Raw genomic sequence first — 18116 nt, forward strand, 5'->3', positions numbered from 1 at the left:
TATATTAAAGTGATTCAGGTTCTCACTGTCTGAGAAGGGAGTCACAGTTATGGAAAAGAAGAAAGCTAGAATTAATCTTGTGGTGTTGAATTGGAATTGGAGGTGTGGTGTGAACTCATGGTTTTCAATGTATAGACTAGATATAGAAATAAGTGTGTGTGTGTGTGTGTGTATTTAGTTTTCTATTGCTGTGTAATAAATTATCCCAAACCTTAGTGGTTTAAAACAATAGGTCATACTTATTATCTCATAATTTCTGTGCATCAGGAATCCAGGAGTGGCTTAGCTGAGTGCTTCTGCCTTAAGTTCTCACAAGGCTACCAGGGTTGTAGTCTCATCTGAAGGCTCTGTTAGAGGAAGACCTGCTGTAATGGTGGTTGCTGGAATGATTCACTTCCTCAGTGGCAGATGATCAGAAGCATCCTCAGTCCTTTGCCATGTGTGCTTCTCAATTAGGGCAGCTGGCTTCCTTTAGAGTAAGTGAGTGAGAGAGTAAGAGAGAATGCCCAAGATAAAAGTCACAGTCTTTTTGTAATGTACACTTGAACTTGAACTTCTGCCATATTCTGTTTGTTATAAATGAGTCACTAAGTCCAGTCCATGTTTGAAAGGAGGGGATTACACAAGGACTTGAATACCTGGGGGCAATCTTGGGGCTGCCTACCACAGATAGATAGATTGTAGATAGATAGATAGATAGATAGATACATAGATATATAGATAGATAGATACATAGATAGATACATAGACAGATACATAGATAGATAGGGATATAGATGGATTTCTCAACTCTGTGCCCTGTGCCCTAATAGCAATGAACACACCTGGGGCACCTCATACCTAGATCTTTGTTTTGAAGTATTGGGTTGGCCAAAAAGATCGTTCGGGTTTTTCTGTAAGATGTTATGGAAAAACCCAAGCGAACTTTTTGGCCAACCCAATACCTTTCTCCACTCAAAGAACAGGGATTTTTGAAGAAATGGTGGATTCCAGGACTGGGCCAGGAAAATTACAAGATGAGCCTGGAACATCCTGTTGTGCCAGAAAAGAAGTGCTCAGAGAGTGACGAGTACAGGTCAAAAAGACATAGAAACCAGTTTGAAAGGACTCCCACTAGCCAGATCTGGGATAATTTGACAAAATACAAGGGGATAGTAACAGATTTTTACCATTGAATAAAACAGGAATCCAAGATTCGACATTGATATAAATAAATACAAGAATATGCAAATGGGAAAAGAGAAAAACCTTTCCTTAAGAGTAGAATGTCAACCAATTTATAGTAGAAGGAATGGTGGAATTCAAAAATTATCATTTGCTAAACAACAAGGTCCTACTGTTTAGCACAAGGAACTATAATCAATATCCTGTGATAAACCATAATGGGAAAGAATATGAAAAAGAATGCATGTGTGTGTATAATATAACTGAATCACTTTGCTGCACAGCAGAAATTAACACAACATTGTAGATCAACTATACTTCAATAAAATTTAAAAAAATACAAAAATTACCATTTGACAACCATCATAGTAATGAGTGATTCAGCCAAGAAACATCACTGTATGTTATAACAGTGGATGCGGAACTGGTTACTCATATAATCTCAAAGTACTTCCCCATAAAGTACTTATTGATTACAAAGGGAAGAAGGGTCACTTGACAGTGGAAGATATTCCCTTAATTCAGTGATCAAGGTCAAATTGAAATCATGTGACTCCTGATAGGTGGCAATGAGAAGCCACAGCATGAGATGTTCTTATTCAAAATACGTAACATGAGGAAACATCAGACAAACTGAAATTGAGGGATTTTCAACAAAACAGCTGGCCTGTATCTTCAAAAGTGTCAAGGTCAAGAGAGTCAAGAAAAGACTGAAGAATTGTTCCAGATTGAAGGAGACTAAAGAGAAATGACAGCTAAATGCAACACATGATCCTGGATTGAATCCAATTACATACGGATATTGAGACAGTTGGCAAAACTCGAATTGTATCTGTGGATTGGATGGTAGTAATATATTGATATTATTTTCCTGATTCTGATGGGAATATCCATACTTCCTACCCCATGGTGAGATCGTGAGATGAATGTGTGGGGTGTTTAAAGTGTTTAGCATGGTACTTAGCCATTAGCTGAATACCCAATAAATGATCACTATTATTATCCTAATTATAGTCTTTTCAAAGATTCAGCTCTTGAATTTCTCAGATCTATAGTTTTTATTATTTTTAATTTATCATCTTCTAATTCATTATCTTCAAATTCTTCCTTAGCATTTCATAGGTTCACTTTTTTGGTCTTTTACTTGCCTTTTGAGTTGAATACTTTGTTCAATAAATTTCTTTCTTCTGTTTAATGAGAAAAATGAAAGACTATCTGTATTCTGTTCTTTAGAGCTTTGTGTTTCTTCTTTGCTATAGCTCCCTATTGTTTCTGAAACAATCATTAACTGTAGTTGTGATTTCCTGTTTGACTCTAGGGCTATTAAGACAAGTTTTATCCCCTCCAGAGTGGCTTCATCTTATACGTTTCTTTTGTTAAATAAATTTATTTATTTATTTATGGCTGCGTTGGGTCTTCATTGCTGCGCGTGGGCTTTCTCTAGCTGTGGTGAGTGGGGGATACTCTTCGTTGCAGTCCACGGGCTTCTCATTGCAGTAGCTTCTCTTGTTGTGGAACATGGGCTCTAGGAGCGTGGGCTTCAGTAGTTGTGGCTCGCGGGCTCTAGAGCACAGGCTCAGTAGTTGTGGTGCATGGGCTAAGTCAAAATTTTAATAATAATGTTTAACTCTTCTATATTCTTATTAATTTCTGTCTACCTGATCTCACAGAAACGGTGAGGCATATTAAACCTTCTATTATGACTGTGTTTTTTTTCAATTTCTCATTAATTTCTAAACTTTCTGTCCTTGTATATTTGATGCTATATTCAGAATACACAGATCCATGGTTCTTATATTCTCATTTAGTTTGTACAATTTACCAATATAGGATACATTTTCCCTCACTTTAGTGCTTTTTTTTTGCTATGAATTCTACATTTTCTGATATAAATATTGCTTTCTTTTTGTTTGTTCTTGGGTAGTGAACACCTAGCAGATTGTCCACCCTTCTCCTGGAAGGTGGTCCACTTTGTGTGGAGTTCTGTAAGACGCTGTCCCCGGCTACACTTGTTTGCTCCAGATGGGCACCTGACCCATGCTGGGCCAATCAGATTCCTCCCTGAGTGTTGGAAACCGGGACTAAGGATTTTCACTCAACTTTGCCACTCTCTGGATCAAAGGGAGATATACACTGACTTGCTGCCCTTGCCATGGCCATCTTCCTACAGATACACTGAGAAACAGAGGACATGGATTGTTGCAAATGGGGAAACTAAAGTAGACCCAGTGATGAGAGACAGGGAGAGTCCCCAGCATGAAGTTCCCAGTGTCATTTTAGTCCCAAAGCTCTGGAGTCAGGATATTTGATCATTTATCTCGTATGATAATAATGCTTTCCGCTCTTCATGCTTCCTTATATTTTTATTTTTCATTTTCCCATGTGCTTAAGTTTGCTTTGCAAGTTTCTTTATATTTAGAAATTAGAAAGTCATGTTTTCCATTTTTAGTCTACCTCTGGTTCCTTTAATCTCTCTCTCACACACACACACACACACACACACACACTATATATATATATATATATATATATATATATATATATATATATATACACACACACACACACACTGTATCTTTACCAACCTCAAAAAGAACATAGTATGTATTTATTTGTGTAGGATGATTTCATGCTTTTTAAATTTCTCCCTACTTCTACCTCCCATTTTTCTTGATATAATGACATTTTAGAATAAGATTATTATTATGAATTTATTTCTTATATTATGTACTTTCTATTTCAGTAATTATTTTGGACATTTCTATTATTTTTAAAATCATGTTAATTTTGACTTTAAATAAATTAACCCTAAATTTTACTTTGTTTCTTGCTCAGCTGAGCCATTACTTTGAACAAATTTTTCTGGATGGTTGAGTGTGTGGTATACATTTGAATGCTTAAATGTTTGAAAAATATTCTTTTAATTGACCTCACAAATGAATTATAGCTTTCCTGTCTTAGAATGTAGGCTTTTCGCTCGTGGAACTTTGTAGATATTATTATGTTTCTTATATTTCCTTTTGTTTTTAGGTTTGTAGAGGAGAAGTCTGGTTCCAATTCAATCCTCTTCACCCTGACATGTAAATTTATTTCCCTCAAAAACTTAAAGGATTTTGAACTTTGTCCCTGACATTTAAATTTCACCAGGAGATATTTAAGTGTGGTTCCTCCTTTATTAATAATGCTTGGTCCTCCCTGGGACCTTTTGTTCCTAAGATTAAAGATATTGTTCATCTCTTACATTTTCCACTTGATCCACCTTCTCTGCTTTCTCCTTCTGGATTAGTGATAAGGAAATTGATTTAAAATGTAAATTTTATTGTTTTTCAGGTACGGCAAGGTCAGCAGATCAGGAGATGATTGCCATTGAAAAGGTAGTTTGTTCCTCACAGTTCCCAAGAGGAGGGAGCATGCTGCACCAGCAGGGCCACATGGGGAAGCACAGTGTCAGTTAGGGGGCAGGAGAGGTGAGGCAAGAGCATGGGCAAGAGACTTTTTTGTGGTTCTGAGAGAATAGGCAAGGTAGAGTAAGAAGGCTTAGGAATGGCTAGTTTGAATAATTTCAGCAGGCTCTGGGGCATCAGTGCTGTCCCTAGTTGTCTGGTACCTGCCCTGGGGTGATTAGGGCAGGTGGATAAAGGAAGTAGATTGAGTGTGGGCTCTAGACTGGTTGGTTTGCATATGAAGGGTGCCTGCAGGTGAGTCCTTCACTATCTCTAGGAATTTTGAGGGGCAGTCTCTCAGGGGGTAAACAAGACCCCAGATATCAAAGCATCAGGAAATATAGATAATAAAAAGACATGATTAATACAGAAGTATCTACTGGAAGCCCCCCAAATAACTCTACTGTATCTGAAATTATGTTTGCTTGATTGTAACAATATCACAATATTGAAACAATATTATTACCATTACAATGTATAATACTTTTTTTAGCCTTACTGGAGGCTTTCTCTTTTTGTTTTTAAACGACCACTTCTTATTTCGTTAGTCCTTTCTATTTCTTGTTATTTATTTTTATTTTATTATTTTTGCCTTTCATCTTTATTATTCTCTTTTTAATTCCTTTTGGTTTGCCCCATTATCCTATTTTCAACTTCTTGATGTGAATCCTCAGTTTATTTATTTTAAATCTTCCTTGATTTCTAATAAATACCAATTGATCTAGGCATTTCTCTCTAGGGACAGCTTCACAAATTTTGATATGCCATGTGCTCATTATTGTTCATTTCTAAAATGTTCATAATTTTTATTATGATTTCCTCTTTAACCTATAAATCATTTGGCAGTGGGATTGTTTTGCTTGTTTGTTTCTAAATATATGGGCTTCTGGGGTGCCCTCTTTCAATGATTTATTTTGAGTTTTGTTATGTGGCAGTCAGAACATGTGGTCTCTATCATACCGAGTCTTTGGAATTTGGTGAGACTAGCTGTGACATACAGTTCAGATCAAATATCACAATGACCCATGTGTACTTAAAGTTATGTGTTTCTATTTATTGGGTGCAAAGTACTACATGGCTCTATTATATCAAATCTTCTATAATTTTATCATTCAAATCTTTCATAATCTTGGCAATTTTTGAGTGTATGACCTATTCATTTCTGAGAAAGTGGCCTATTCTGATTGTGGATTTGTCAACTTCTTTCAATACTGTCAATTACATATTTTGAGTCTGTATTGTTAGCTGTGTACACAGGCATTATAGTTATATGGTTTTAATGGATAATTCATTTTTAGACTAGGAAATGTTCTTTTTTATTTCCATAAAATTAATGTTTTCTTCTATTAACTGATATTTCACTAGTCCCCTTTTGGATAGCATTTTCCATCTGTGTGTGCATGTGTGTGTTTTGTATATCTTCATTTCCAACCCTTCTGTCTCAGTTTTAGATGCTTCTTTCATAAATAGCATACATATGAACAAAACACTGTGAAATTTTGTTTTTTTAATAAAGGTTTAACCCATCAGGTTCATTTATTATGAATATCAATATACTTAAAATTATTTCTGCAATATCATTTTATTTCTATTTACCATGATTTGTCTTTGGTTCTTTACTTCCCTTCCATTCCTACTTTATGTTGAATCAATTTTTGTTCATTTTTTTCTCCACATGTTTGAAAATTACACATTTAACATCTATTCTTTCAGTGAATAATCTTTTTTGAGAGTTTGTATTTCATGGGGGTGTTCTCCCCAATGCCCTTCCCTATAGGGCTACTTTGTGGTTACCTTAGCCCCAGTTCTGAACCGTGGGATTCAGAGCTGTGAACAAGATGTTATGTGAACAAATTTGTCTAGGGGTCTTCTCCATATGGATGGAGTTGTTCTGAACTTCATACCTACACAGGGAACAGGGTGGAGACTCAGTTTTGTTATTGGGCTGCATCTTTATTTCTGGCCTTGGATAGACAGCGTGTTTCCAGACACCAGCCTGAGGGTGAGCAGAGTCAATCCACCTCCCCTGGTGGGTGGGCTGTATGTTCATGGCTCCCTGGTTTCACGGAGGAGCCCTGTCCTGACATAGCAACCCAATCCCCAGTGACTTCTCCCTGTTCCCGGTTCTTAGCTGCCCTTCAGCTCCTGTTCACCACTTTGGTTTCCTTACCCATCATTTGCCTGTGAAGATCTTCCTTTCTTTATTCTCTTTAACATAGTTATATACATATATTCTAAATCAACAAACATATCTGTCATTCTTTTGTGTTGAGATGGAAGCAGAAGGTTTGACATCTTGACCCAAAAGTCCCACGTTAATTATTCATATATAAATTAGACTGAATGACTAAGCTAAATGAGCTAAATAACTGACACATATTGGAACATGTTAGTGTAAAATTCCCCTCTGGGCAGCCATCATCCAGGAAGACGTCCCTGTCTTCTTCAAGCAGCCCTAAAGGCCACATCTTCATTTTGGTTTATCCTGTGCCTTCCCTGGTCTCTCTGGGCTCTTCATGGGACCTGGCAGTCGTTACTGCCTTCTCCCATCCTCACTGGCCTGGACAGGGAAGCCCGACAACTTCTCCTGAAATACTCACAAGCAACCTGAAGGTCAAAGAAGGCAACACGACAACACAGAGACAAAAGTGCGCTGACAGAGATGGATGGATGGGGGTAAAACTAAGGAAGAGCTTTTCCAAGGGCTGGTTTCTGAACACTGGTTCTGGACACTGAACAACTGTGTTCAGATGTTTGCCTGAGGTAGTGCAGGGCTGGCTCCAGAGCTGCTGGCTGGGAGGACTCTGGCCCTGGAGTCTCCTCCCCGTCTGTGGGCACTGGCCTCAGCTTGCCCAGAGTTTGGGTGCTGCCGCTGACCCGGGGTCCTACCGGATCCCTTTCACAGATCCCCAACACTTCTTCCTGCCTCTTTGAGTCAAACAAATTCACTGACTGCTTGATGAGGCTGGCAGGAACCTCTCTGCTTCTCGCCCCCTCAGTGTAGCATACTAGTGTTAAATATCATTTATTAAGCACTGACGTGTTTCATATCAGACAGACCCTGTGCTAAGGGCTATGTCTTCTTTCACCCTTGTTGGAACCATTACATGAGTGCTATCATGATGTGGGGACTAATGTTATCATCGTCTTCCACTGTTTTACTTGAAATCAAGGCTTACAGAATTTAAGCCCATGCCCAAGTTCACACATGTGGCATGTGGCAGAGTCAGGAATGAAACCCAGATTGATCTGATCTCAAAGGCTGGGCTGTTTCCTCTACACCCTTCTGCTGACCCATACAGTAGGAGTCAGATGTGACATCAGGATTTGCCTCCAGGGTAGCTTCCAAGGCAGCTTCCAAATGGCCAGTCTTGGCTGGGGGAAGGGCTAGAGGGGCTCCGCAATTCACCACTTCTCCAGGAAATGGCACAGCCCCTCCAGGGTCTTTTGGAAGGAACTCAGTGCATTCCATAAGAAGGATGATGAGATCTCTCAAGCAGTTTTGGCCGGGGATGGGGGGGTGGTTGTGTGGGGGAGGTTCTGGAGAGCTGTGAGTGGGGAGATGTCAGGGGAAGTCTGAGTAAAGGCTGGCCGTGACTGGAGGGAAAAGGGAAAGTGGGGGAGGGATATCTGGGGGTCACTTATGCCTTGAGGCACCCCTCCACTCACACTCACCAGGCAGCTGTCACTAAAGGGAAATGCTGTCTACACCCTCCCCTCCCCCACTTCTACAGGTATCCCCTCTGAACACCCGGTTCCAGGATCTCCCCCAGTTCACATCCAGTTTCAGGACCACCTTATCCAGAAGGGGCTGTTTTGTAGTCTAACCACTTTCCCTCTAGCTGTCTTTTGGAACTGTGGGATGGGGCTAGTCTGTTTATGCAGGAGGAGGGGAAGAGATAATCCGAGAGAAGGTTAGAGCCTCACTCCTTCACAGGGTCACACCCACTTCCAGGAGATCCTCCCGGCGTCCTGCAGCCCAGTCCTGCTGTAGCAGTTAGCGTTCCAGAACTCATGCTCACAGAGGACCCTGTCCGCTGTCCACAGGGTCTGCCTGGGGAAGGGAGTCTGCACTCAGGTGACACGGCCCCAGTGCCCGGGTGCACATCTGCAGTGATGCCTGTCTGCCGCTGTGAGAGGCCCTGCTGGCGCTTGGCCAGGGGGCCAGCCAGCTCCTCCCAAGGCCAAATTCTGACTCCTTTTGCATGAGGCTTGGACAGCCTTGATCTGGGCTGTGTGAAATAAGACTTCCCTGACCCAGCCCTCCTAAACTCAGGTGGGCTGGATGACCCTCCTGTAGTCTGAAAGCTCTGTGGTTCAGGGCTGTCGGAATCCTTGTCTTCTCTAAGGCTCATTTCTCCTGGGTCTTGGCATCTCTGAAACATGATGGTGTGGTGGGTGGAAATGTGTCCCTATCCTTTCCCTTTGCTGAACACTGTTGCCTACATCTAGAAGGTTGCACCTGCTTCCTCCTCCCAGAAAGGGAAGAGTATCAGTCAGGATGGGATAAGTTATACAGCAGTAACAAACCTCAGATCTCAGTGGTTTAAAGCAATGAAGGTTTATTTCTCACTCATGCTCCATCATCCATCGTGGGTTGGCTGGAGGCCTGTCCACATCATCCTAATGTAGGATGCAGGCTGATGAAGCAGTCTCTTTGGAAAAGTGTTGGTTGCCGTGACAGAGAACAAGAGCTCTAAAGGGCTTCCTACTGACAATGAAATGCTCCAGCCTGGAAGTGACACACAGCACATGGTCCACCAACCACAAGGAAACTGGGAAGTGTGTTCAGAAAGCAGAAGGGTGGGAACATAAAGCACAGGACTTGCAGTGTGGCAAAGCAAGGACACATTTCTGGAAGGGTAAGGAGCTGGTGTTCCACAAATCAATAGGCACCTGGGGAGACTGGTTTCCCCAACTCCTTCTTCACGCAACACTATTGACTTTGGAGCTATACCGTCCTGGTTGAAGTTTGGATACTGCCATGAGCTAGATGTGTGATTCTGGGCAAATTGCTTAGCTAATCTAAGCCTCAGTTTCCTCATCTATAAAATGGGACAATACCATCCAAGATGTCACAGCCAGTAAGTGCTAGGGCTGAGATTCCCCAACCCCTGGATCTGGGTCCACAGCCAATTCTTCTTTCAAAATCCAGAGGCTTCACTGGTTAAAAAAAGAAGTCCAGGTGGATTAATAATACCCAAGTGGCACAAGATGGCAGCGTAATATCTTCCTTGTCCTACTTGCCCATTCGTCTCACCCTTGCCCTTCTTGCCCTAGATTTCTCCCCAGTAGTCAATAGTCCCCGGGTGCTCTGGAGCCTCCCTCCAGCCCCAGCCCCAGTCTGCCTGGAGGGTAGAGCTTGTTCCCAGCTCCTCGAGAGTCATTTGCTAAGGACTGATGATGGATCCACTTCAGACCTATGCAGTCCAGGTTCTCACCCGGCCCTGCCTCTCGCTGCACATGGGGTGACCCCAACCCAGCCAGAGACTCTGAACCTCAGGCATCCTTAGACCTGGGTGCACTTGGGAGGGATCTGGCGGTTCCCCTCTGCAGAAAGGAGGGAAAGGTTACAGAATCACTCTAAACAAGGCCAAACAAAGCCATTTATCTTGGGGCATTAGTCACTGAGCTGCTGACGCAGGAAAACATGCTGTACTCTTGGCAATTGCCATTTACATTAAAACAGGATGATTTGTGGACTTGGAGGCCTGAGACCCTTCCAGTTTCCCCCACCCACTTCTGTCTGTCCCTGCAAGTGCCAGAGGCTGGGGCTGTAGCTTTTCCTTGGGGAAGAGGAGTTGGCCTTGGCCTGGGCCTAACAGGTGCCCAAAGTCCCAGCCCCATTCCCTTCCACGTACACAGTGGCCACGGGATTGCAGGAGGTACCCCAGGCTCCCAGAGCTGTGCTCGCTGCGTTCAGTGTCAACATCACATTGTATATGTGGTCTTTTTTTTTCTTGGCCATGACTGTTTAGTGTTTGGAAGGAAGGGCTTTCAATCCCCACATCTGCTTATATTCCAAAGGAAGACGACACCATCACCACCACCACCACCACCACACACACACACACACACACACACACACAATTGTCCCATAGAGGGATGAAAGTTGCACTGCTGAGAGCTAATGCTCTCTCATATGAAAAAATAAATCAGGGGAAAGGAACTCGGGTGAACTTGGGGGCCCACCGTTTTCTCCCAGAGTCTTCTTTTTCAAGGTGATCTGTTATTTGGTTTGAAGTAAATCCCAGGTGACCCTCTCGCTTGCATTCATGTACCAGACAGGTACCTTCTCCACCCTTGGGTGCATCCTCGGCGTTCCTGGTCATGGTGTTCTTCATGCCCACTCTCTACCTATATGCTCAAAGGCAGAGCGCATGACCTGGCCTGAACCAATAGGAAGTCACATTCTCCTGGTCTCAGTGAAAGGTTCAGAGATGGATATTTAACCCAGTCATAGCCAGTGAGCTTCAAGGAAACATTTGCTGTATTTCTGAGAGAGTGAAGCTCCAGCAAGGAAGGGAGGGGGAGTGAAGCTGAGTGTGTCATTGACATAGGATTTCTTCTCCTGGGCAGGGTGGTGTCAGGGGGTCTGGCACTGCTATCTGGAGTGGGGAGCTGGAAGGTACTGGAGGGTCACTTTGTAGAGCTGAGGATAAAGCAAAGACACAGAGAGAAACTGAGTCTCTAGTTATGTCCTTTAAGCAGCTGGGTTGCGCTTCTCTGAATCAATCTGTTGAGTTTGGGTGGAAAGTCACCACGTTCTTTTTGTTGTTTAAGTCAGTCTGGGGTGGCCTTTGGGTCACATGTGGCCATAAGAGCTTTGACCTGTATAATAAGTAAGTGTGATCAGGAAAGAGTAGACCATGAAATCCAACCTCTGAGCCTTTGCCCAGGCCATGGCACCACTGAGAACACCACTGTTGCCTAGTGGAGCTCTAGTCATCTTCTTGTACCCACGCCGCCCCCCCGCCCTGTGCCCCGCGCCCCTTAGAAGCGCTCCGTTGACTCTGGGACCCAGTTCACACGTGGGGCAGGCTCTGTTTTGCAGCATGACTCCGCCACACTGGGTCACGTCCACCTTCTCCACTGGAAGACAGGCCTGTCCTTGCCTCCAGTTCCTGTGGCCCCTGGCACATAGTAGGTGGGCACTCAGTAAATGATTGTTCTCCTGAGCAGCTATGCTGGTGGGAAGGGAGGGTTAGGGGAGCGGGGAGAGGCAGGCAGACCTCAGGGGTAGGACTGCAAGAGTCCAGATCAGAAGTTGTGATGGCCTGAACTGGGCAGTGGAAGTGAGGAGTTTTGGGACAAGGAGAGAAACTGCTTTTAAAACAAGGGGGAAAAAAACCTTGCAACGGTCCATGTTTGACACGGGAGGTGTGGTGAGTGGCATGGAAGTCCTAGGACAGAAAAACAGAGAATAGCTTCAAGATGGAGTGCAGTGGGGGCAGGGCGATCTCCTGGCCACGGCCAGGAGTCGTGCTCCTCTGCGCTCCCCTAGCAGGACAGACAAATTAGCAGGTGCCCCTTCACCCCTGCCCACACCCTGTGCTGACCTAGGTCATCAAAATGAGGGGTGGTAGAAAGTAAACATTCCTGATTGACTTTTGAGCACATTTTTATACTTCAAACGACAGAGAGGTTCCTGAAGTCCGGGCTATAACTTCAAACTGATAATTGACCATTGGGCTGGGAGGGGGAATCAGTGTGTCTCCTCCACTTCAGATCTCTCCCCCTGACCTTGAGCTCTTCTTTGGGGCTAATACCATTTTGAAGATGCATGGGACTAGCCCAAGTGGCACTCTCTTTTCTCTTTGAGCTATGGAAGTCCTGGCCTTCCATCCTGGCTGCTGCCCAGGAGGGATAAAGGGCAGCCAGGGCAGAGTCCTAGGGGCGAGGGCAGGGGCTGGGGTAGCAACCTGGAGCAGAAAGTTTGAGGCTCCCATCCCAGCAGCGAGCAGAAATGAAACCAGAGGCGCAGGCAGAAGGTGGCAGCGTGAGGAGGGGGCTACCTCCAGACGTTCTTGAGGGTACTTCAGCTCTGGCCACGCCAGGCTGCCAGACCAGGACGTGCAGATTCTGTTTGCCAGCAGGGGAAGGGGTTCCCAGTGTCCCCCTGGGAGCCAGTCCTCTGACTCGGAGCCTGGAATGGCTAAAGCTGAGGCTCACAGGCTAGCACTGCTCTCCACGAGCAGTGCAGGTGCAGAGCTGGGGTGGTGGAGTGTGGCCGAGCTAGGAAGGGGGTGAGGCCCTAGCCTCGCCCCACCCAGTGGCAGCTTTCTGAAACTTTCAACCTAGAAGCTTGGTGCCACCCATCCACGGGGCAAATCCAGCCAGACTGGGTCTTTTACCCAGTCTGGAGCCCTTCATAAGCATCTCAAGTGCAAGTGCTGAAGCTTTGGGCACTCACAGAGCTGCCGTGCTGCGGTCCCCTGGCTGATACCCACTTTGTGAGCTCCTAACCTCTGTGCTCAGCTGGCCTTAGTTCCACGGTCTGCCCGGTTCTTGGCTGGGCTGCTGTTCACTTGGTCTGGGGCCACTCCTCCCTCTCCCCTATCCGTGCCCCCAGCCCAGCCCAGCCCTTCCCACTAGCAGGGGCCCTGCTTCACACCCATGGAAAAGTCAGAGTTGGGGCTCAGTCACTAGCAGGCCCTCTGAGCACTGCCTAGACCCCCCCGTGGCTTCCTTCTTCCCCCCTGGTTGGCCCCCACGAGGTTGGCATGGAGCTCCTGAGAGCTTTTGACTTGGATTAAGGAGGAAGGGAGCGAAGTGAGGCAGCCCAGGGGTGGGCCGAGCTCTCCAGCCCCTCCTGCCCCTGCTTACCCCTCCCTTCTTTTCTGCCCAGCCCCATTCATGCAAGAGTCTTTACATAGACACAGTGTTTCACTTCTCTCGGGTATATGTCTAGGAGTGGAAAGGCTGAATCATAGAGCAGGTGGATATTTAACTTTGGAACAAACTCACAGATAGTTTTTCAAAGTAGTTGTCCCAGTTCACATTCCCTCCAGCAACGTCGTGGGTACTGGATGGTCCGCCTATTTGCCAACACTTGGTACGTTAGTTGTCTTAGATGAGGGCTGAGGTAGTGTGGGTTATACCAGCACAAAGAAAGGGACAGAGTTGAGAGTACAAGTGGAGAGTAAACCAAGAAGAGAAATTGGGTTTGGGGATGCTGTTTGAATCTCGCCTCCATTGGTTATCAGCCCTGTGACCTTGGGCAAGTACTTCAACCTGGCCACGCTTCCATTTTATCACCTGGAAAACAAGGACATCACATGTACCTTTGTTGAGATTAAATGAGGTAATGGATGTAAATGTATTTTCACAGTACTTGGCACCAGGGCTCCTATTAGTCTATAGGGTCTTTGCATAAATTGGTTAAAGGTGCCCCCTTTCCTGGTTGATACAGCCCAGGGCCACGGTGCAGGAGCTGCATTTTGATGCTGTTGTTTCCTAGACAAGGAGCCTTGAGCAGCAGACCAACAGCACAATTATTTGCAGTGATTCTATTTGACCCACAAATTCTCAACAAAAGCACGCGGAACAAATGGAGTTGAAAGGAAGAGGTGAGTGTATTTGTCAGGGCTGGGGGTGTGGTCCTGTGTGTGTTGACCTCTCCCCCGTAGCCCTCTCACTTGCACTGGTGGCTTCCCCTACCCTCTACCACCCGCTCCTTTGAGTCTCGGAGACCTTGGGCACCAACCTCCAGGTCGAATCCCCCTGGGGGAAATGTCTTCGGAGTTTGGTATTCGTATTGAGTCATAGAGAATCTTGCTTCAATTCATAGTCTGGTTCTTGGAAAAAATCCAGTGTCACAGAGATGTGCTTGAGGCAACAGCACTTGTGGTAACTGGATTTGGTCTTTGGAGGGAGACAGAAGCACAAAATATTTGGGATCCCCAGGAAATATGGCCAGAGTTTGCTGTTTATGGCAGGGAGATGCTGAGGCGCTAGAGACAAAATCGAAGGACGCCGGCGCTAATTGAAATGTCTCTGGGTTTCTGAGGTGAAGCCTTTGGTCGGGGAAGCATCTCTTCAGAAGGCAGGCATTCCTCCTGCTCTCTCTGTGGCCCAAACGCACAGAAGGCCTGCACGTATGTGCCTAAAATGAACTCAAGGCAGGCAGCCCCAGCTCAGAATACAGAGCTCAGCAGATGAACAGCTCCGCTGAAGCAGGCCTTTGGATTTATGTGTTTACATCCTCATAAGGAGCCTTTCTTTACCTGAGGGACCTTGGGCCGGGCTCCTTTGATTATGAGAACAGCACAGTAAACTTTGTTTATGGACAGGCTATGGTGGAAGGGGAAGCAGAGGCCCGCAAAGCTGGGGGCTGGGCAGCCCTGATAACCCCCCAGTGGAGAGCTTTGCCTCTGAGCCTTCTGTTCTCTAGCCTCAGCCCGGGCACACAGTAGGACTTCCTGGTTGAATGACACTTGAGTCATTTCTGAGACACGCTGGTGAGTCACTGGAGAAGCAGTGTTACCAAGCTGTAATTTACCGGTGCCGTGGGGATTTCAGCCAAGCGTGAGCGGGGCCTGCAGTTTCCTGTGTTCCCCCCCCCGCCCAGCCCCCGCACACCCACCCCAGGACGTCCACCTGCTGGCCGGAAGTGGGGTTGGGAGAGGACACAGCAAACACCTTCCAGCCAGGTGAAGAGGAGGGAGATCAGCTTCCTCTTGAGGGTCACCCCCACTAGATCACAATGTACTGTTCTTTCCCTTTCCAGCATGAGTGAGGTTAGACTTCAGGAGAGCTCTAATCAGTGAAGGAAATGCAGTGGAACGAACCCACTTTGCTCCAGTCTTCCCGGGCTGAACTTTGCCAGGCCCAGAAGAGTTGGCCAGACACAGGTAGGACCCCAGGGAAGAAGGTGACAGTTCGGGTTAGGGGGCTGGGGCGAAGGGGGCAATGTTAGTGCGGAAAGGCCGCCTGGAAGAGGCCACTGTGGGACGGGCTGGGCAGGGCTCAGGCTGGAAACGCCCTCTCCGCCCTCCCCTCTTCTGCGAACCCCGGCTGGAAACGCAGGCTGCTCTGCCCGCGTCCAGCTGCCTCTGAAGGTGAAAGTCACCTTCCGCTGCTCTCCCGACTGCCCGCTGCTGGGGTGGGGAAGCAGCAGACATAAATCCTTCCTCGTCCCTGTCCCGCGGCGCTTGCCTGCGCGGCTGCAGGGAGGAAACTCCGCCGGCTGTAAATCAGCGTCCTCTCTGCGGGCCGCCTGCCCTCCATCACAGTGCTTTACGGCGCTGACACCGGCCAGGATTTAGTGGGCCAGCCACGCTGAGGCCGCCTCATTGAAATGCCCCCGCCACTGTCCCACCTCCTCCCTTGGAACTGAGGCCACCCATAAATCCTGGAGATGCCTATTTGCATACCCATCTGCATACATTTGTCCCTCAAATTGCCCGCATCGGAACTCACAGCATCATTGGAGCCAGCCGGGACTGAGAGTTTCTGTTGTCCTAACTCTTGTTGGAGAAGGGGAAACTGAGGCTGGGGAGGGCTAGGGACCTGTCTGTGGCAGAGTGGAAGGCAGGGACCGAGTAGGGGTTTGGAGCAGGAAGGATTTAGCAGAGGCTGGGAACATGTAAACCAGGGCCCCCTCTGGCTCCTTCTGCCTCAAACCGGTGTCAGCCAAGACCAGGCCCCAGTCTGAACATGAATAATCTGTTGGGAAGGGCCACAGCCTGGTGGAGCCAGATTCTTCTGTCTGCCTGAGCCCCCTTGCCCTACCCCTCAACACCAAAATCCAGCCACCACTGTGCTCAAGAGCCTCACCCATTGGTTCAAGGATGGCTTCCCTGGGCTCTTTTGGCTGGGCCCTCTCCAAGGGTGAGTGAGCTCAAGCCCCTCCCTCACGCTCCCTTCTGCTCAGGAAGGCTCGGATCTTTCTGGGCTCTCAGGGGAAGGTAGAGCCATGGCAGGGCCAGCGAGCTTTGCTTCTCTTGACCCCAGGCCCCATTCAGTCTTCCAAGTAGAAGCCCCATGGGTGGGACCCAGTGCCCCCAGCTGGGTCCAGGGCTGGTTGGAGACCAGGTCAGGGAGCTGTCTGCCCAGGGAGGTTGCCTCTGGCCGTGCATGTCTGCCCCCTCCCCTGTCCCTGCTCCTGTGTCCCTCACCCCTGTGGTGTGTGCTTCATGTGTTTCTGATTGACTCATGAAAAATGCCTTCTCATCAGAGGCCTGTACTGCAAAAGTCTGGGGAGGGGCAGGCTGTGGGGGAAACCTGCTGCTGCTTCTGAGACCCAGAGTCCCGACAGGATTGGCCTGGGTTCTCCCGTGAGCCAGTCCTGGGGGCTCACGCCTTCCCTCCCCCAGGAGAGGACCTAGAAGGGCAGAGGTACTTGGCCCCAAATGTGGAGCCCTCCACTCAGAGTCTCCTTTCACTGCCCCAGTTCCCCTCTCCACATGGCCCCACCCCATCCCACCACCTGGAGGCTGGTGAACAAACCCCAAGCAGACAGAGTGGGGTAGAGACCCTGCGGGGCTGAGCCCTGACACCAATGTCTCTGCCTGGATCCTTCTCGGATCCCTCCAGGGCTCTGTACTGGGCAGCCCAGATGAGGCCCGCTGCCCAGGATGGGGCCGCATGTCCTCATCGCCCCAGCTCAGGGAGTGGCTGATGGTGTGGATAGGCCGGGAGCGGGGATTGGAGCCAGGATGGTCAGAGAGGAGAGAGGCAAGAAGGGGAGGTCCCTGAGCCTGGGCACCACCTGGCTTCCCTGAGAAATAACCCCAGGCCACAACAGGAGAAGCATGGGAGCCCAGCCCTGGCAGCTCTGGCTGTGTGCTGGGGGAGGGGTGGACCCTAAACCCCCCTCCTTTCTGTTCTCCTTCTACCCAGCCCCTGCCCCTCCTCTCCACAGCGGTCCCGGGATTGTTCTGTTTTCTCTTCTCTCTTGAACTTCCAGTGGCCTCCCCTAGTTTGGGGAGTGGCAGGTCCTTCCCTCCAACCCCTGCCTTCAGGGAAGACTGGCCCAGATGAAGTGGACAGAGGGGATGTTGGGATGCCGAGACCCTGGAGAGCATCTCAGGGGAAGGGGGAGGGCGACAAAGATGAGCCCAAACTCTCTGTCTCTGCAGCCTTTTAACAAGAAAGAATAATAGTAAAGAATGGGATATGGCCTCCTATATGGCCTCCTATGGCTCCAGGATATTGGGGAGCATAGAGGCAGGGGAATGACTCGGAAGACCTCCCCAGAGCAACCCTGGCTAACATTTGCTGGGATTCTTAGAAAGCGTTGCACAGACTTTGTGGCGGCACGGCAGCAGAAGGGCCCCCCATCTGGAAGCCTTTAAGGTCTCCCTCCCCCTCTTCTCCAAATAGCTTGTTCCCAGAAAACAGGAGGAGAAGTTACCCAACAACAAGCTGGGGCTTCCTGTGGGGCTGGCGGCCCCCTCCCTGCCTCGGTCGAAGCACACCAGGCCCTCACCCGCCCCCCAGGCTCTGCTCAGCAGGGACCCCTGCCAGTTACACATTGCAGAGCTGGTTCCTGTCACCTCTGCCACC

The 18116-nt window shown here is 47.5% G+C and overlaps 1 long non-coding RNA gene across 1 annotated transcript in view; it reads left to right on the forward strand.

Moving 5' to 3' along the window:
* Window positions 1-15234: 15234 nt before the first annotated feature.
* The window catches only part of LOC133105328 (uncharacterized), a 35331-nt gene continuing 32449 nt past the window's right edge, over window positions 15235-18116 (forward strand). The window contains exon 1 of the long non-coding RNA XR_009703834.1: window positions 15235-15460. This is a non-coding gene — a long non-coding RNA (uncharacterized LOC133105328). The remainder of the gene's footprint in view (window positions 15461-18116) is intronic.

Source organism: Eubalaena glacialis, chromosome 14 (assembly GCF_028564815.1).
Source record: "Eubalaena glacialis isolate mEubGla1 chromosome 14, mEubGla1.1.hap2.+ XY, whole genome shotgun sequence".
Taxonomy (NCBI): Eukaryota; Metazoa; Chordata; class Mammalia; order Artiodactyla; family Balaenidae; genus Eubalaena; species Eubalaena glacialis.